Raw genomic sequence first — 22,336 nt, forward strand, 5'->3', positions numbered from 1 at the left:
ATGGCAAGGAGACAGAGTAGGAGAGTCTGAGTAAAAGGCATTATGCATGGTCACTGATATATACTTTGTATACCAGTGACCATGGTATATACTTTGTACATCCGCAGTGGTGCAGCGGTAGCATTGTTGCCTCACAGCAAGAGGTTCTCCCATTCGATTCTCGACTGGAGTGCGGGGCGTGCCTTCTGTGTGGAGTCTGCATGTCCTGCCCACGGTTGGGTGGGCATTCGAATGACATGCGTAAATGGGCATGCCTTCATTGAAGGTTGAACGTCGAGCTGGCACCTCAGCGTTCGTGAAAATCTACCGCCAATCCTTAGCAGACAGGAGTTCCGCTGTGGTGACCCCTAACCAGGAAATGCCAAAAGACAAACAACAACAACAACTGGCATATACTTTGTACAACTGGAAGTAAGTACTGTAATGTTTGAGGAGTACGAGACTGTGGTGATAGTACGAAAGTGAGGCTGTAAGCATAGAAAGGAAGATACCCGTTAGGTAGTACGCACAAACTGGATAAGTGGAACGATTAGATAAAGGAGATTAGGGGTGGAATATGAAAAGTAGAGTGAGTATAAGGAAGGGGAACAGAGCAGGGCTTACATACTGAAGCACTAACAGACAAGAAAAACAATCAGTACGCTTGACTCAGACATAAGGTATGCTGCTTGGAGTTTGCTGACTAATTAAGACATTAAGCAAGAAAAATATTGTTAGCAGCTGTGGAGATGGTTAGAGAGGCACTTTATTATGGCATGATAACAAACACAACAAGGATCTCTAGGAATAAGTTAATTGGGGATTAGTGTATAAGTCTATACAGTTGTGAGACAGTCTAAAAGATAGAAGAAGGGAGAGGGAATAAAAAATGATGAGACCAGAGTGAGTGAATTTAATACTTTGTTAGGGTGAGAGCAATGTAGCAGGTCACTCTTTAGTTCTGTAAGAGAGCTATAGTATGTATCAGTGCAGCTGTGAGGTTTAAAAAGCATGCTAAGAATCATATGGAACCACAGCCTCCATCACAGTATAAACAGCATGCAGCTTAAGTATATCAGTAGATTATCCATAACCATGCAGCTGTTTCCTATACTTGGCTTCTACAATAATTTGGTTATTATGTTAGTTACAAACAATTAAGATAAAAACACATTGCTGTATGCTGGTACACTCCTGTTTCTTTGATGGAGAAACCTCTGGCTAGGGTGACATTTGCTGGCGAATAGTTGTTCTATTCCAGCTTCAGTTCAACAACTTGTTGCATCTTCCATTTAAGAACCTTCTTGAAAATGGATGGATTCAAAGAAGATCTACGCAAATACTGAACAATATTTCTTAAACTATTGGGGAAAAGGCAAATAGCAGAAAAGTTGCTAACAATAAGTCTTTTTTCAAAGAGGAGTCTGAATGATCGCTGCCTTTTTCTTTAAGTCACATGATTTGGGTCAACTTTTAAATAAGACTGGTTAATCAAGAGGAAAATGTTTCTGATAAAGTCATATGTAACTAGGATGAAAGTGTTTAACCAGTTCTTATTTTTAAAGCATTAAAGATCATCCTTTGTTGTCAGTGCATGCCCAATTCCTTACCATCTGCAAGTTGGTGTTTTCTTGTTTATGTTGTTTGCAGAATATAAATCACATGCTATACGTATCATGTGATATTATTGCTATAAATCAGTGATTGCATCCTACCCAGTGTATTTCAAGATAGCCTATTTCTAGAGGCATGAAAGGAAATAGAAAGAATGTTGCAACCACATTTTGCAGTAACATCTTTTGACAAAAGAATGTAAGCTTGTATAATGAGTGACCTGGAGAAGTAGAAAAAGAAGGGAGGTATACCAGACTCTTTCGGAATCCTAATTAAGATGTATTTGTAGAAAAAGGGAGAAAAGACATTGCAGAATAAATACCATCTTCTTTTCTCCCTTTTTAGAGCTATAAGAACATAAATGCATGAAAGCTTTGAATAGATCCTTCTTTTAAATGCTTGTATGCATTGCTCCTACTGAAGTATACTAAACACACTGAAGTGTATTATCACATTGCTAACACCTTTAAGTATTTGCAGAGCATTTTAGAACACTGTATTTTATGCTGAAGTACAGTTTACTTGAAGCATTTTCTTTAATGCTTAAAGGAAATCCATTTCCTGTTAAATTTCAAAGCTTCCATGTTAATTATGATACCCCCCCAGGTGTGCATGCTGAGACCTGATATCTCACCCCAATGCAACGTTAACTAGAAGAATAAAAATATTCAGAAACTACTTCTAAAACATTACTGAAGAATGAATCCACTACCATAATACCATGTGTTTCAAACCTGTTTTTAAACATGCCAGAGTATTAATACAGTCTAATAAGTAGCTATTGCCGAAATTAATATCTCATTTTACATGATGGCAACAAAAACTGTAACAGACTTCTGGCATAGATATAATGGAATCTTTATGAGAGGACAGTATGATAAACTAATGTTAAGTAGTGTGTATGTGTGGGGCCTATATTAGATAATCGAACTTTCAAAAGTTTGAATGTTTTATGGTCGACACTATATGATCGAATTTTTGAAAGTTTGAACGTTTTAAAGAAAATCTCCGTACAGCATGGAATGGGAAGATTTCCCTTTTCTGCACTGTAGTGCGATCTTGGAGTTCGTATATTTAAAGAGTGGGGGTGTGGGGGATGCAGGGGTGCTTGCCCCCTGCTTAAAACATTCAGGTAGGTTATTTGTATAGTTTATTTTTTTATTAGATGTTCGAACTTTTAAAAGTTTGATCATATATGACAGTCGAACTTTTGAAAGTTCGATTATCTAATATAGACCTGTGTGTGTGTGTGTGTGTGTGTGTGTGTGTGTGTGTGTGTGTGTGTGTGTGTGTGTGTGTGTGATTATACAGTAAAGACAAGAAAAATTGACAGACTACGTGGGACAAGTTTACTGTCTATTTAATATTTTTGCTAGCTAAGTTGGTACCATAAACAAAAACTGCTTTTTCTTAGGTATGTATTGAAAAAGTGGAGTAGTTGGAGCAGTAAGGTCAGAGCAACAAGTAAGAGAAAAAAATGATTTATTTTTATCAGCTATCATACTAAGAGATTTTATATTTTATTTGTTCTATATGTAATTTAAAAATCTTATAATGACCTGTGCAACATAGAACAGGGACTGCTGAGGCCAAGTGTGGGCAGCTACATAGGACCTAGCTACAAAAACAATTTAGATAAACTTGATAAACTTGATAAAGTTGTATGATTTTTTTTTTAGGCAGTAATTTATATGTTCCTACTGGTCTAATTAAAAACAAGCAGAACATAGTTTCCACCTTTCAGTCCCTTTCAACTTGCTATAATCACATGACTGTACAGACATATGTTATATTTAATGTCTTTTTGCTGGGGCTTCTCTCTTTTTGGGTACATCAGCAAATGGACCTCACTCAGCTGGGCAAGCTGGATAACAAAACATAAATAAATAAACTAGTAAAATGGGAATAAATGTATTTTTCTGTAAAATCTAGTCACAATACATATTATGAATGAGCAAATCATATTTTATTAAAATCAAATCAGCAATGTATAGAGGAAGGCATATAATTCTTACAATATGGTAGGTCAACAAAGAGTCATGTTTTATTTATTGTAAGACAGGAGCAAAATACCCAATTTAGCAAATTAGAACTATTTCTGATGTCTTTAGCTAATGTCATATGCTTAATAAACTTTTATAATGGGAACATGACCAACCACAAATTGTCCAGTGACTATGCTTTTTTCTATTGGAATATGATATGCATTTCTTAAACACCCAACAAGAAAAACTGCTCCCTTTCCCCTTGCTGTTTCATTTTAACTTTTGATACCTTAATTAGGATAATAAATCTTATTGCAGATATTAAAAAATTAGCATAGCTTTCAGACTCACAAAGTATTCATTTTTGTGTAATATTTTACAAATCTTTTGAAGACAAATGAAATCTATTATTAGGTTAAACAAACAAGGCCAAGGCAGTTCTTAATATTGTTTCTTAAATTACTGTCACAAATTTATCTGAAATAACTAAGCGGGGCTGAATTAAAAATAAAATAATACATTTAGGTGTGAACATTCTTGGTAATTTAAATACTCTCATAGCTAAAGGTGATGGCTCTTTTTAAGGACACAGAAATTAATTCTGAGAGGTGGAAATATTATCCTCTGTGTGCTCTTAATTAGCCCAGTAGTAATGACTAAATCAATGCCTAAGTAATCAGACACCTCAAACCTTTTGAAGTGGCCTTCCTCGACACTGAAACATTGCAATACTTCCAATACCAACTATAAAGGCATACTTTAATTTAGTCTCTGGAGGATGCCAACAAAAACATATTTTCCTAAACAAAAATAGGCTGAGATTGTGCATATTATAGCTGAAGAGGTTTATCCAAGCTGTAATTTTTTTTGTATAACGTCTTTTTTCACTGTGGTTAGCACTAGTTTGCTGTATTTCCATTGTGCAAACTTTTGCTCTGCCTAAATTTAAAGGGATGTCTTGGAACTAGGTACTATATCAGAAACCTTAAAAACATTAATACAAACAAAGTCATTAAGTCCAGTTAATAACTAAAGTTAAAAAGTCACAGTTTGGTGCTACTGTATTTACTCTATAACTTCATTTTCCATTTTGTTGCACATAAACTTCCATGTGTAAAAAGCTCTTAGGAGATGCAGCTTCGATGGCATGGCACATAGCAATAGTAAATATTCAGTACAAAAGTTGCGGTTTGCACATATCACATAAATAAACAAATATGCATGTATACATACATACACACATACATTAGATAAAATAGAAGTCCTGCTGACAGGGTCATTGTCAGATATCATTGTTAGAGTACACCTATAATTTGGCTTTCAAACTGCTGAAAGATGTCTGCCTGGGAATGACATATTTTCTGAATGGAACACAACAGAACATTCAGTGCTTTTTAAGCACCGAGCTGTACCAGTCAGAGTTGGATCTTGGGAACTTCATCACATATTCATGAATGGGGAGCTTACTTGCAGAAGCACACAGTATGTTGTACCCTTATGCCTTGACAACAGGGCGCCAGTCTACATTGTAGAATCATAACGCTGGAGAACGTCTATCCTTGCTTTGTACATCCAAAGCTGAGAAATGGCAGGAGGGACCCTCAGCAGTATTACTTATTACTGCTTGTGTCAAAAATGCCTTGCTACCTGGAACTTTTAGTTTGGGCATGGACTTTTTTTTTATTGCTGTCTCATTTTAAGAAATATTCATATTTCTATACCTTTTATATTGGAAACTATTCTGCCTCTAGTGCAGATCCTTTTACTGTTTTCATTAAAATGTTTAAACTCAAGGAGCTACTGTAAAAGAGTCTATCATTCTAAATCTGTAAATCTTGTTTCTAAGTCACTTTAAAATATCTTCTCTGCAAGTTAGTAGTGGCAATTAAGTACAAATATACACAAATAGTGACTGCAGAATTTGAAATAAATTATTTCACATCGCTTGATCAGGTGCATTTTTTGCACTCGTGTCTAATAGCAGTCCCAGTCTTTCAAGTTTAATATTTTTTTTCCAAAATCTCTTTATTTCAATTTTCTTTTTCCAAATAATAACAACAACACGGTAACTCAAAAACACAAATAAACAATACAAATACCTATCTAAAGAAAACAGACAGCAATCTCGTTCCGAGAAAATTATATATATATATATATATATATATATATATATATATATATATATATATATATATATATGTGTGTGTATGTATATATACACAATATATACACAAGAAGTCACTACATCATCAAGTAAAGCATGAGAATTCTTATGTTCATTTGGGCTCATAAGGGATAGTTAGAATGGGGATAGTCTATATATAAAGTAAAAACAGAAATTTAACCATTTATTTGTATGTTTAGGGAAAATATCTAGTTACACATATACTAAGAAAAGGGAGAAGATGCAAGAAAAACTGGTTATACTACATTCATTTCTTATTTAAAGGTTAGCTTTTCATGACAATTTGTAGGCAAATTTTATTTGTCAAGAATTATATCTAGCAAGTAACCCCAATATTTTTGGTAATAGCGTTTGTTTTTTGTTTTTGAATAAATTAATTTGTGAGATGAGATATATTTGATAGCAAGATTGCTAAAATTTTCCCATGTAATTGGTGACATGACATTCCAGTTCTTTGTAATAAAGAATTTAATAAGGGCACACATCGTAATAAGACATGTTTTAATATTTTTTGGAGTTGATAGATATTAATGTATAATAAAGCTGTCTCCCAAGTAAGGGCTGATTTTTCATATCCCGTCTTCTCTAATCGTACTCTCAAGGAACACCATAAGTTGTGTATCATAGTACAGTTCAACATGACATGTAAAATATCAACTGTTTGATCCGGACAATGGGGACATATAGGCGAAAAGTTAGGATTGAATTTATTTAATTTAGATAAGGTATAATACAGATTGTTATTTACCATAATTTGTGTATATAACAGCTTCTTGAAAGGAATGAATTTGATTGTATTTTCAATGGCTCGTTTCTTATTTTCTTCAGTCACTGATTGATTTTTCGTTTGCCAATAGTTTGAAAATAATAAAGAATTCTGATGTTTTGCACTCATTACAATTTTATAAGTCCTAAAAATTGTTTTCCCTTTAATTTCAAGATTTTCAAGTATTAATTTAACTAAATCTATGTTCTGTAAGTTAGTGTGTATTTGTGAGAATTTAGCATTTATCAAATGATGAAGTTGGTTAAGGATAATACTATATTTCATAGGAAGTTTGAGTTCAAGTCTCATTTACCCCGTGTTAGAGTCTTTCCATTGGTATATATCCCATATTGTGTAGTCTTTAATCAGGGGGTAATTTGTTAAATTTACTGGTTTATTATTTATAAGTAAATTAGGATTTAGGTGTAACGGTTGTATAAGGGTAAAAGCGTCAGCTAATTGCAACAATTTAAATAGTTTCTGTGTTGTAAGAATCATGTTTTTAATTACTGGGTGTAAATTCTTCGTGTATATGCTAGCCTGGTTTAAGTTCAAGAATGGTAAGGATTTGATATTACAGCCAAGGGATTTCAACTGTTCATACCAAATTTTGGTCCACTGGGGTGTCCAAGTATTTGTATATGAGTCATAGTTTATTATTTGTATTAGTCTGTATACAGTAATTATACTATAGTAAGGCTTAAAATCAGGTAGCCCCAATCCCCCCTTATCTTTGGCGAGTACAAGTTTTGCATATTTAATTCTAGTGGATTTGGGATACCATAAGAATCTTGATATAGCTTTTTCCATGGCAAGGAAGAAGTTTTGGGGAATATTTGAAAAGCTAGCATTTAATTGAAAGAGTATTCTTGGTAGAAAATTCATCTTGACAACACTAGCTTTTGACAGTAGAGACATATTAATGTTCTTCCATCTATCCATATCGTTTTGAATACTAGTCCATGTAGTTAGTAGGTTAGTGTTTATAATATCTTTGAAGTCTGAAGTAAATATTATTCCTAGATATTTTATCTGGTAGTTTATTTTGATCTCACTCATAGGAAAGTACAATTCTTTATGCCCTATAGGATTGAGGGGAAATATGTGTGACTTGTTTAAATTTAAATTATAATTTGAAACTACCAAGAACTCATCAATAACTTTAAAATTCCAAAATGGTGGCCAGCCTGTAAGCACACTGACAGTGCAGCTCCTGCATTACTATACTGTAATCTGACTTAAAACCAGTGCATTGCTTAGGAAAAGTATACCAAACATCAATGGATTAAAGAAGAAATACGAGTACTTTCAAGTTTAATATTTTAACCCCCTTACTCCACTAGAGAAGATATTTGCTTAAGGAATTAACAATGTTTCTCATTGAATCTTGCTCAAGAATTCAAAATCTGACTCTGTTAACATCAAACTTAAAAAAATACAGTCTGTATACTTCATGCCCTTTTTACTAATATTACACACTGAACCTCTAAAACAGGAACACATTACAGGTCTTTGGAAAAATAGGGATTATTTTTTGTAGATCTTAACTGTTTTACCATTACACAGTGTTCCACTTTCAAATTATTTGAGTACAGCATCCTTTTCTATTAATGTATTCTTTCAGTTTTACTTCTTTCACATTGCCATATGCTATGCTTTCTTGAGCAATCATCACTTTTTCACTAGTCGAGGGGTATAAATGAAGCTTACTACTGCATTTAATTTTTAACATGATTTGTACAGCAAAATGCCCCATATTACTGTAACTATCCTTTGTTGTTTCAGAAAAGTCTGTAAAATTGTTTCATTCTTTCATAGATTTTGATTATCAAGCTTATGATTTATTGGCTTTCAAAAAATTGATGGTTGTAACCCCATCTTGATGTTTTCACTTTCATATATATTAATCAAGATTATTTCTTTGCCATTTTATCTCCCCACAATTGACTATAAACTTGTGTCAGTGTCAGTGGCACACTCTCATTTGGTTCAGAAGGCTGTGGGTTCTATTCCCACAACAGGTAGATCAATGCCTGACACAGCAGTGCACTATAAAGAGGGTGCTGTAGTTCTGAGTGTTTCATCCTTTGGATGAGGTGTTAAACCAAGATCCCATCTGCTTGAGTTGGTGGTAGCTCAGGTGGAGGTAAAAGAATATACTGCACCAATTGAAAAAAACTGGAGGGAAGTTCCCTGATGCCCTGACCAAACGTTCCCTAGTACAAATACCACTTCAGGTCTCCTGTGTAAATAGGCTACTAGCCTAGTGGGACTAACCTGTCAATGAACAGTAAATTAATAAAAATCAGCTGTTTCTATGGCCATTTCTCTTCTACTGGGTTCACTAAACATGACTAGTCTCCACAGACTAACTCTAATCCAAGTTCAAGGCCTGTGAGGAGACCAGGGCACTTGGGGCAGCATTATACTCCTGCAAAGGAGTTTTATTTTTCTATTTTTTACCACCAGCAATGCTACTCAGCAACACCCTCTGGGTGGGTCATACAGTGGATGTCAGTACTACTCTACTTGTCACAAAAGCAGGATGTCCAGCCCACCCAAAGCAGCATAAACATGGTTGTTTCCCTCAGTCTCCACCAGGGAAACCAGCCATGCAAATACACATAGAAAGTGGTACTGCCCCTCCCAGGATGGACATGCTCATCATCCCTGCTTGTGACATCATTCTCCTAATCTGCTAATAAGGCCTGGGTCACCTGAGCTATAGCCAAGGTTTTATCAAGTACTGTGTAGTCTGTAAAATTGTTTCTTAGGAAGATAATGACCATCTTCTTCTGATTGTAAAGAAAATCTTATTTTGCAATCTTGGAAGTGTTGTATATTGTATATAAAACATTTTCTGTTATTGATATTTATATTTAGTACTCAGTTTCCTGATTTAGTGATAGCTCCTTCAGCTATAACCAAGTTTCAGATACAAACTGTTTCAAATAGTGCTTGATCACACATTGCCTAGTACAGCATGCAGAGGACACCTCTAAGTAGCATATAAGAAACAGAATATAATGACAATTATGCAAGGAAAGTGAATATACATTCAAAAATGCGCACTCTAATTGGACAAACCAGTCAGTGTGCCCTGACTATAGAGATCTGTGGGGTACCACTGGTAACCCTCCTTCTGACAGACAAGCAACCAACTCACCTTTCCTCACTTGTTAGTAAACTTGTCCAAGGACCCTGTTCAGTCAAGTACCAGACCAAATGGCAAAGAAAAGCACATTTACATCTCATCAACCAGTTACATTCGAATTAGATATAGGGCAGTGGCATTACGTTTGAAATACTATCACCTACATAGAATATAATATGAATTAAATAACATTTGCAAAATACAGGTGAAATGTACTGTATTAATGAAAAAGGTGATAACTGGAAATAGCATCTCCAATGAATGCAGAAAGCAAGTATGCATTGGTTTATGTTGTACACAGGACTAGAAAAAGCACCGTGGAAATAATGTGCACAAATGAATAAGCTAGAAGTGTAATTTCTTATGTACAATTAACAGTTAAAGATAATAAAGATGAAGATATAATAGATAAATATATTTCTAATGATGTGCTATTGTTGGATAAGCAGGGTTACTGAGTCCTGTTTATTTTATTTTCCAGTGAAGTATTACAGATTGATGCTTTTCATCTGTCAGTTATTATTTTATGTGGAACAGAGTTGATGCCTTAGGAGCACAAACTGATCATGGTCAAATGGGGCCTAGGCAGGGTAATGGACTGGGCCCACCAGGCATACCAGTATTTCATTACTTGCTATTTCTCCTCAGTTACTATAAAACACTGTTCAGACCTGCCACTGTGGATACTGTTTTCTTTTTTACAATGATCACATAGATTTGGATTTAATTTAAAACTTTCATTTTAAATATAAACATTGACAGCCATTTGCTAAACAAACACTCTTTTATTGAAAACAGACTTAGCATAAGCAGCAGTAAACTTTTACCTTTAAACTGGCATTTATTGAAAATGCATCTGACTACCAATTATCCAAGAATTCTTCTCATTATTTAGTGATTGCAATCCACATCAACTTGCCAGAAAGCCACACATTTTGCAGGAAATAGACCAAAATTCCTTTCAACATCTTTGGTAAAGAATTCTGGCAAAGCAAAAAATATTGGGGGGAGGGGAGACAAAGGCCCAAATAAGGACACATTTTAAATATTGTATCTATTTGGTTTTTAGGTAAAGCCACTAGGTAAAGTGTCCCTTTTCAGGGGTAACTCAACAGCACTGTCTAATTAAGTCACGTAGTAGATCAATGGAGGTTATATGATTCAAACCATGTTTATTTGATTACAAGAGGCAGTTTGGTTAATAGCTCAGAGCCTTAAGTGACAGACAACTCCAGTTCACTTAAAAGTAAACAGAACAACAGGTACTGCGTGGGCATGCATTTTTGATCAACAAGAAATATTTAACTGTATTGACTGACATTATTTACTGACTGTGATACACAGAGTGATTTACCTGAAAAAAGAAGTTAATGAGGGACAGATCGTAAATATGAGACAAAATCAGAGATGCTCTACAAAATTAGTGACAGAAAAGAGACACAGTACTCAAATTCACTTAAAAAATTAACAGAATGACCAGTTTTGCATTACCATGCATTTTCTGAACAACTACGACTATGAAATTCCAATGACTGGCATTATTGACTGACTGTAATCCACAGGGATTTATAAAAAAAAATAAAGTTAAGAAAGATCTGGCAGTTAGTGTGGAGGTTTAAGGGTCTACGCTCTTAAGGAGCTGCTTCCTGGAATCACTGGTGTGAGGTCTGACTCTTTCTCTCTCCCTGTGCTTACTGTGTGACTCTGAGAAAGTCACTTAACCTGACAGTGCTCCTGTGTTTCCCCTGAACAGTGGAGTTACTTGATCAACAAAAACATTAAAAAAGGAAAGGGCATAAATATGATGAAATTATGTTTCATTGTTTTCTTTTCTTTTCTTCTTTTTCCTTTTTTATGTTTCATTGTTTTGTGAACAATGAGAGCTATGAAATTCTAAACATTGGCATTATTAACTAATTGTAATTCTCACTGATTTACTAGAATTTTATGAGGTCTGTATGCCTGTTCACAGTTAGGTCCAACAAAAGTAGGATGTCCATCTGTTGGCAGCTAGGAGGTTGCTAAAGGGATGTTATGTTTGCAGTATGAGTCTGAGAGCCTGTTTAACACACTGTGAGTTGGGATATGCCCATTATTCATTAGCTCTGACCTGTGATGTTTGTTCACAGTATTGCATGCATGCACTAATTTTACAGTATCATGTGTTAGTGTGTGTGTGTGTGTGTGTGTGTGTGTGTGTGTGTGTGTGTGTGTGTGTGTATATATATATATATATATATATATATATATATATATACACACACACACACACACACACACACACACACACACATATATATATATATATATATGTATATATACTCATGCACACACCACACACACACACACACACACACACACACACACACACACACACACACACACACACACAAAAATCACACTTTTTTTCAAAATAGAGATTACAGAGATTGTACTACTGTTTTGACATTTTGTGCTTTAATATATTACAGAGATTTGTGTTTTGTTTTGATGTAGAGCCAATGAAAGAGTAGAAATTTGAATTGTTGTCACATGGAACTGCCCAGACTCAAATAATTGGGGCTAGGAGATATGGGTGGGACAGTTTCCTTTTTGGGGGTTGGTAAGTGTGGGTGGGATGGTTTCTTTATTTTATTTAGATGTATTAATGTTTATCAGGCCCCCAACCTGCACCGGGCCCTAGGCTGCTTTATGCTGGAGCTGGCCCTGCTTAGGAAGGCAAAGAAATGCAGCATTCACAACCAGTGCTTGCTTTTACCCCTTCAAAATAATGCCATAACATTTGTATGACAAGACAAACCTTTACCATTCCATAGCTAACAGAAATAAGCCCTGTGTTTTTTTGGATAAACTCTCTCTTCCTGCACAATTTTTATGAAGAATACTGTACATGCTATTGGGTTTATATTTTTGGGGGCTGATATGACCCTACATTTGAAATGGTACCAGTATGGTATGTCACCATAGATCAGGTCTTATCCACATAGAAACATTTTGTTTAATATAACAATTAAGGGTTTATTTAGGTTTTTCTTGAGTTTGTAGAGAAAACCACCAGGTATGCTGCCTAGACCCCACAGAACTTGAGTAGTTAATATTATTTATTTCAACACTTCTAATAGCTTCAGTTGTATAAGAGTAGTTTTACTTTGTCTCTCTAGCATTCCAAAATATTGTTTATAGTAAAGGTTAAATATTTTTTTCTGTAAGTACATTTACTACATTTTGCATCTCGGTAATCATTTCACTGTTTAATGTTAACATGCTATATTCACATTTTCCTTGTTGAATTTTCTAATGTTTCCATTGTACATGTCCATACTGTGTACTTCTTACAGCTTTCCCCAGTATATGCAGAAACTTTCAATTAGTATATTAGCTTGTGCTCCTAAAAGTGTTGAGTATTTCTACCCATTGACTCCAGTGGACTATGTTAATTCCCTATGTTTACACTGAATTGGGATTTAGGTAGTTTGTACGAGTTGTTGTGGTTTGTGCTTAGTTTTTGAGGTAGTTTAATCATTTTTCTAGTGTGCAGATTAATTTCTTGATGTATTTTAGCAGTGTGGTAAATAGTGTTTTAAGATTTGTTAGTTTTTTTTAGTTTAGTTCATTTTTAAGTTAATTTATTTTTGGCAGTCATCAGAGAATAATGTCCATTTTCCCAGTAATGACATTTTCTAACTGGTAGTTGCAGTCAATGTTTTCTTTAACCCTTTTTAATCTTTTATTTTTGACATTCTTAAATCTAACAATTTAGGATTTCATTTCTGAAGAGTTGGTTTGGTGGCCACTGCTGTTTTTCTGGGGATGTGCTTTTTTGTGTGTACACCATGAGAACTTGTGTTTCTTTTTATGATTAAAAACCTATAAAACAGGCACAGTCAGAAAACAACAATGCCAGAAAATGAGAAAACATTCTCCATGCCTGGTATAAAGTCTTTAGAGATGTAGAAGGAGCTGGTTCTATAACTGGATATCTAGTATTTTGTTATTATTATAAATGTTCACCAACAGGAAGAGGATTGTGGAAGTCTGCATTAAGTTCTGCTCACAGCTTTGCTGATAAGTCTGACATCTGCATGGTTATTGTTTAGCTTTAGAAATTTGCTTGTATGTCACATAACTTTGAATTATAATGTCTATAGCTGTTAATCTCTGGAACACATTTTTTCTCTCTTTAAGGCTGTTATTTTTATATTTCCTCAGTGAGTCTTATGAGCAAAATGCAAAGCCCAAGACTGAGACATGACTACTCAAGTTCTTCCTAAAATGAATTTTGATATCACTGGACACAGTAAGATTTAGACAGATTGCATGTCATCATTGAGTGTATGCCATGGATTTGAGTAACACAGCTTTTTGCTGAAATATTGAGTCATTATTGATTCGATCTGCACTTCTAAGTTGAGGACTTTGGGAACTACATTAATAAAATTAATATATTTTTTTTCTGAATTCCCTGCTTCTGACTTACTCCTAGTCCTACAGATACCACATCACAACTGCTTACATATGCCATTCTCAACACAGCCCAGGATGCCACATCAAGACCACTTACAGAGTGCCATGCTCAACACAGCCCAGAATGCCACATCAAGACCACTTACAGAGAGCCATGCTTAACACAGCCCAGGATGCCACATCAAGATGACTTACAGAGTGCCATGCTCAACACAACCCAGGATGCCACATCAAGATGACTTAAAGAGTGCCATGCTCAACACAACCCAGGTGCTACAGGCAGCCAAGATGGTGTGGCTACAGAACCAGCTCCAGTGTCCCCCCTTGATATGATGTCAGTAGGTAGATGATGAACCCATTTCATTCTTAACTGCTTCACTGCTTGTATGTGTCTCAATGACTATATGTCTTTTCCAACACAGATATTGAATGTGTCTTTTACGTCAGTGCCATTGAACAACATGTTAACAGTGTAGGGATCTACAGCATATTTTCCTTATACAAAGGCTGAGAAGTGCATGTATGATTTGTTAGCATTCTGCATAATTGATAGCATCAATTATTTACTGCTCTAGTGGGTTCTTCTATTGAGATAATAGGGTTATTTAGCCTTTCATGAAGTCTGAACCTATACTTGACCCATTTGGTAATGGAGAGTACTGCTAGAAGCTAGGTTTTGGGACATGATGCCTGGTAGAATATCGCAATCATGCTCCTCTTGGTGTGCAGTCATCTGTGGTGGTGGCTGAAATATGTCATATGACAAAACACAGTAAAAGGAACATTGCAAGGCAGTAACTCAAGATATGATTCTGTGGATTATGCTCCTTCAGCAGTTGTGTCCTTATAGTTTCTGCAGTGTCCGGTACCTCAGTGTAGTAGGTGCATGATGCTGCTTCTGGTTTTGCCATTATAAATATTATTACCGGTGCAGCTGTGTAGCATAGTACTTAACATTCCAAGGGACAGCATCACCCCACAGTCCTGTATGGTATTCTCATTGGAAATTACCAAATGTAAGTTGCATTACCTGTGCCAGTATGCTAGTGAATAGTCTGTGCAGGATGACTTGCATCTTGTACAGCTGCATTTAGCCATTGCCACCAATCACAGCTATGCAATGTGAAGAGTATGTCTTTGTTCTGGAATGTGTGTGGCCTTACTGATTCTATATGTGAACTACCTCAGTTACTTGTCACATTGTCATCAAAGCAGCAGTCTGTGGTATACAGCTGTTGGCCCATACCTGATCATTCTGTGTATTATTCAGTGCCACCCAGACTCCCAGCTGTACACTATTGACTCTGTCACACTAGTGATCCCTGCTGTGTGTAGTTAGTTGGTATGTTACTGCTGAGGGCATTACAACATCAGGTCTGCCATCACATGCTCAGCATATAACTTCTTCCTCATCTCAGCAGGGTATGCTACATGTTCATGGCCATGGTTCCTGGGCTGTGACACCTGTCGCTGAGATCAGTATTGTCAGAACAATTACCCCAAGAGGTTACTGTGATTTGAGAACATGTTCATGTTAGTGAATGGTTGCTTCTGTCATCTGGGTTCCATAGTTATCACAACCATTTTTTTTTCTGGCAACTATCTTAGTGCTTGGGACACACTGATCACATGGGTTTTCTGTGTCCTTGCTTATCTACATTGTCATCTGTGTGAATTACTTCTTGTCCACTGTGTTAATGTCATTGTCATTGTCACTTTACACCTTACACGTTCCTGTTTGTTTTGTGTCACACACTGTCAACTTGCTGTCACCAAATAACTGCTGGGGATGAGGGTGGTACACATCCAGAGGGTATGCACTTACTGCTGTAGCTTTCCAAGCTCTCTGCATGATGTAAGTGCTACTTATTACTACCAGTTATCACCTTTAGGTTCATTGGAGATGGTATGCTGGACAAAAGACCTTGCAGGATGCTGCTTGTAATGTATAAAAAACACACATTGTCTAGGCTGCATTACAGTGCTGAAACACAGTTATCCAGGGACCTAAAACAACTCATTAGGTGTGCAAAACATGTATGGTGATGCTCCTGATGTGGCCATATGTTCTGTTGTATAACTCTACCCAGCTGATATTGGTATACAGACAGAGATTGGCGACCATTGCTCTAGGTACATCTAACGTTGTCCATAATATGTCCAAGCAGGATTTTACCCATTGTCCGCATAATGTGTTCCACTTGAACACTTGGCACGCATATTGTAGACCTTGAGTGATACATATGACAGCCGGTATAAACATGTGTTTCATCTGTGCTTGGTGTACACGTTCATATGTGCGGCATCCATGTCACCATTTATTCATGGAGCTCTGGACATATCATGTGATAAGCTTCCTCTCCACATGTGATGTAGGCACGTGGATATAGATGGTATCATGCTGCATCAAGTATGTAAGGAGCTGCTGTAATATCTTACCGTTAGATGCATATGATATTTCCTGCATTGTTACTCCATGGGTACTAATAAAAGGGAAATTGCCAGACTGGAGACTACAGAGGTAACTTTTCTCTGTAGTGATATTGGTTACCACCATTCATTATGCACTTCCATCCCACTGTACCACAGGCTGCCACCATTCATCATGCACTTCCATGCCACTGTACCACAGGCTGCCACCATTCATCATGCACTTCCATGTTACTGTACCACAGGCTGCCACCATTCATCATGCACTTCCACGCCACTGTACCACAGGCTGCCATCATTCATCATGCACTTCCATGCCACTGTACCACAGGCTGCCACTATTCATCATGCATTTCCATGCCACTGTATGTTTAGCAGGAAGGATTAGTGTTTGGCATGCACTTTAAGTGTAACTGAAATGACACACTTGCATTTGTGGCACACTAGTCTTACTTATGGAAGCCGTTACCCTACTGCTGTAACAAACTTTTTGTGATGATTACTGAATAGCAGTCTTAGTTTTGCATTCATCTGCTGATTGGCCTGAATTGTCTCAAACTTCTCTGGAATTTTCTATGACAGTTTGCTGGCTTTATGCAAACTTCCTATTGCCTGGTTTTCATTTGCATATGACATGCATGCACTGCTGTATGGAAGCACACTGACTGTGTTGCTATCTTTTAAATGTATCTGTACAATAGTTTCTGTTTTGTTGCTTTGCATGTACACTAGAATTACACATTGTACACTGTTTTTATAAATCTTACCTTAACTGTCAACATAGGTTAAGCTGGCTATAGCCACTGCTTGCTGTGGTGTGTTTGTCTTACCTACTGTGGGTTTACTAGCTTGAGGCCCTTTGTTTCACAGCAACCTAGTTAGATTGTAAGTAGCTGCACTTAAACTGTTAGGTAAGGATTTTCTGGTATGGGTAAAGAATCTTGAGCACAGCAGTACTGTAGACAGCATGGTATTTTCAGTTTCCTTCAGGTTCAGCCTACTTTTTTGTTACTCTGGTCTGCAGTAAACCTCATTGGATCAGCTGGGAACCATTAGCAATGGGACAAACTATGCAGCCAACTTCTACCTCCTACATTAAAAGGGATCTGCAATAACTTGCCTGTCATGTATCTGTTTCCAACAAAAATTAAATACAGCTACTGACAGCAGGAAAGGAATTTTGGGGTTCACCCTGCATTTCAATTACTCTCATTTCCTGGAATTCTGCATTCTTTTGTTGTTCTAATTTACATTCTGTTGCCATTACTAAAGTTTATTTGTGTATTCTCATGTCTTGTGTTATTTTTCCAAAAATATGTTAAACTGAGAGTGGTTTACCTGCAATCACACCCGTCTGTCTCAACTACTTTTATTTACCTTGGATCTCCTCATCACCACCCTTTTGTATCATGAAGTTTGGACTTGAACAATTTGGATTCTGAAAAGTTCTTCCCTGTCACTCCTTGCATATGTGAAGTATAATCACGTGACATATTCTTGTCTCGTTCTTTGTCATCTAGAGTGCTAGATGCACATGTTGAGTTTCACAACCTTATCTTCGCAAAACACCATATGCAGTATGTCTACCATTTTTGCAAAAGATTGTTCTATGTTTGTTTTTCCAGGGGCTTTGGTACTCAAAGTAAAACTATGCCAATGATGTGTACAATGATACAGTTGCATATATGGTGCTAGAAATAACTTTTTGCATGCTTCCAACATACATGTGGCTTTCCCCAGTAGAGTGCCATAACCCACTACCATTTCAGGTTTATAAGAAATAGATAATTGCATCTCTTTTCATAGCTGGTGGTTCTCTATATTTCTACTCCATCCTGTATTCATTAAGTAATGTGATATGGTATTTGTTTTTGAAGACTATCTCATCAATGGGCCATTTTGTTGAAATTTATGCATTAATAAAATGACTTAATGGCCCTGGTGAAATGAGCAGGCAGGTCCCCATGCCCTACACGTAAGGGGTTTTGCTTCAAAACCTATTTATAACACCCAAGGTAATCCAATCTCAGGGAATTTTTTTGAATTCAACAGAATGCTTCTTCAATAAAATAGGATTCAATGAAATGTACAGCTATCGGTCACTGTATCAAAATTGGCCACCCCAGAACTTAGATGTGGACGTATGTGATCACCAAGCATTACTCAAAAATTGATGCTGCCAGCTGGTTATTACATCTCATTTTGTTTTTGGTAAGTAGCCACTGACATACTCCTTCATTTGCCTTGTTTATATTGTGACTGGAAGCCATGTTCCCTTATACCAATATAGACAGAGCTATAAAGTAACCAGAAGAGCAGTATACATGGGAGTGTATTCTGCCATCTGTTTCATCTTGAAAGATGGGAAGTCCTACCTTTCAATAAACTGTAAAGTACTGAAGTCTGTCTCTCTCATCCCATCTCTGTGGATGTGCAACTCACAGAATGGTTTACATTGTTACCCAAAAGTCAGAGACTGCAGTTGTGTGAGACATGTGTTCACCTTTTCAGGGTGTGGGGCTGAAGCCCCCCAACCCCCCTTGCAAAAAATGTTTTCTTCTTTAATTTCCCCAACAGTTTTGGCAAGTATGTTGTTCAAAAAAGATTTTGAATTGTCCAGTTTGCTGACGGCTGGATATGAGTTGATGTCTATTAATGGATCCTGCAAGATGCTAATTTTTTTCACTACCCTGTATGTTGGCTTGGTGGAATCTGGTGGGTTTAAAATCATTTGGCTGATAGACCATAAAACAAAAACTTTAAAATAATCTTTCTACAGATAGACCAAGGCATAGTCTATTTAGAAAAGCATGGACCAAAAGAGTGCTCTATGTAGAGTAGTGCTGCTTAATAGATATACCTTTGTTGGTGTAAAGTGCATTATGGGTAGGAATTAAATGCACTAGCTTCTGGTGACTAAATTTATCTTGCCTCATGTTTCTCTTTACAGCACAGTAGGGGCTGTAAACTAACATGCTAATTTCAGGTAAGTAAATCAACCACTAACTGTTGTTGTTGTCCCTGCGGCTTTTCCCGGTTAGGGGTCACCACAACGGAACTCCGGTCCGCTAATGATTGGCAGTAGATTTTCACAGTGCTGAGGTGCCAGGTTGACACCCAACCTTCAACGAAGGCATGCCCATTCACACATGTCTTTCGAATGCCTCTCAACTGCGGGGAGGACATGCAAACTCCACACAGAATATTGCAGTTTATGCCAGAGATGAAAAATCCAAAGATGGTTGCTAAAGATTTCCCCTGATGCTGGCTTGCCCCATGGCATAGAGGTTTTAGCCTATGCCTGAGATAACCTGGATTCAAGTAGAGACTGCACATATCAGTTATGTATTGATGGAAGAAAGTGCCTGATTTGATGCTAGCTCACTATCCTACATGCAAGATATTTATGCAGTCCTGCCATGGGGAAGGTCCAGAAGTGCAGTTACTGTACTTGGTGTTCAGGAGATCTAAATCAAAAGAAAACAGAACATCAGTTGTGCAGAAGCATGCACACTAATTGGTTTTATCATGACAGGCATTGCACCGTACTCTACATCTAGTAGAAATGTTAGAATCCTTCATAAAAGTTTCCTAATTTCCCTGGATGACAGGTATGATTTCCTGCTCTAATCTTTTGGATGCTGGGGATTGTGAGGAACAAATGTGTCTGTAGGATGATAGTGTCTAGATGGTCTTTGGAGACAGGGTCCAAAAAATGTAAGAAAGATTCTGATGGTGCTTTAGGTGGTACCCTGTGGTATATGAACATGTTTTAACATAGGACATGTGGGGAGCATACATGTACAATAAAAAGAACTAGAATTTAAAATTATGTACTCTAGTCTTCTGCTATACTCCAGTGGAATTTTTTTTAGTATGCTGTGAGTTATGAAGTACTGCAAAACCTAAACACTGATGTTAAGACATGAATCTGTTGATGATACTAAAGTCCATATATAAAAACTAATACTTGGATCAGCAAAAATAGTATATGCAATACAATGGGAAACGATGAAAGCATTTCCTTTATCATATTAAGCATAGCTGATATATGATTCTTCATAACTTGCAATCTGACCTCTTAAATCCAATATTTATATTGGACTGACTAGATATTACTGTTTAAATTGTGTTATGCTTGATATAAATTAATATTTTTGTAAAAAGCTGTAAACTGCCAAACATGAAATTTTATGTTAAATGGATATAACACACATGAAAGAAAGAATTCAGCAAGAGGTAATTCAGGAAGTTTTAACAACGTTAGCATTGCTAGTAATAGTATAACTATATGGAAAAAGCGAGTCTAAGTGATGATATTGGTTTCAAAAATGCCAGTTCATAACATTTAAAAACTGCCCAATGAGACAGAGTATGAGGTGAATATATGCACTGGCATAATTTATCTCATAGGCACTGGCTGAATAAAGAAACAGATACTGCTTTTAAGATATTGAAGAGACCAAGATCAAAAGCTGACGTTTAAATTTTGCAGGAGACAAGGACATGCAAGTCTGGTAAGATGTCCTAGACCTGAGGTGAATGGCACGACCTCTAAGATGAAACAAAATGAATTATACGTATGTTTTATGAAGCTAATATCATTAGACTCAAAGGCAAATTTTCCCGAATATGTTACATTGTTGTGTCTGACCTTATATTTATGAAATAGTGACAGTACTGAAAGGGATGTGTACGTATGTAACTGTTGTCAAAGGAAGTAAAATACATAGCATCAGCAATGCTGTTTTGAAACTATCCTTTCAGTTATTTATAAATGTTAATCAATGCAGACCTTTAATTAAAATAACACAGATGATTGTAAAATAAAAAAAAAATCATAAAAAATAAGGAGCAACACTTAAATATATGGCAAAATATTCAGAATCCAGTGAGATGTAATTTTATTTAAAAAAATGTTACACTGATAAATTAGTGTTTGTGTGCCAAGGAAATCTTTTATTTTATTGTCAAGTAGTAAATAAATTCACAATGGAAAACTCCAAATATATGCCTCTTCTTTTAACCTGATTGTTACTTCTTGGTAAAAAGATAGTGTAAGTCAGATGTGGTCATTCACCAGTAAATTGATTTTTGGTCCAGAATTTTTGCAGCAATCATAAAGCTCTAATGTGTATTAATGCAATTACTGAATACTTCAGACTCTCTCCTCAATAAAATAAAAGTCATCCTTGACATGCTAAAATTATGTATAACATAGGTACAGTGTCAGGTCTTTTAGCATTTATTTAAATATCAGATACTGATCCAAGTCATATGACTTGCTCACAGAAAGGCTATCATTTTTTTGAATAGTTGAGAGGAGATGCTGATGTACAACATCGACATGCTAAACATAAACGGCTTTAGATTGAAAACGCCAACTTTGATTTTTTTTCTCTGATATCACAAAAACTTAGTATAAGGGCATATTCCCCAACCGTGGAAATTGTTTGATCTCAGATACCTTTTAACCAGCTGTGTAGTCGATCATAAATGGTCAATTAAACACCCATCAACTAAACACACTTTAGATCTATATGAGTGTTACATGAGTTATCACTGCATGTATTTTATTGCATGCTGAAAGGCTGGTGCCTTTCAACAGTGGTACAGTTTGTCAAATTCTGTAACAGCCAAAGTTCATTATAGTGGCAGTTACATAATTCCAGGGCTTTTCCCTCTTCTTATTTGAGCAACCCTTAAGTTAGTATATTTAATTTCCAGGGGTGTGGGGTGGGGGGCAAAACACACACACA

The sequence above is a fragment of the Protopterus annectens genome, chromosome 8.part0 (assembly GCF_019279795.1).
Source record: "Protopterus annectens isolate FY-2018-M chromosome 8.part0, PAN1.0, whole genome shotgun sequence".
Classification (NCBI taxonomy): Eukaryota; Metazoa; Chordata; order Ceratodontiformes; family Protopteridae; genus Protopterus; species Protopterus annectens.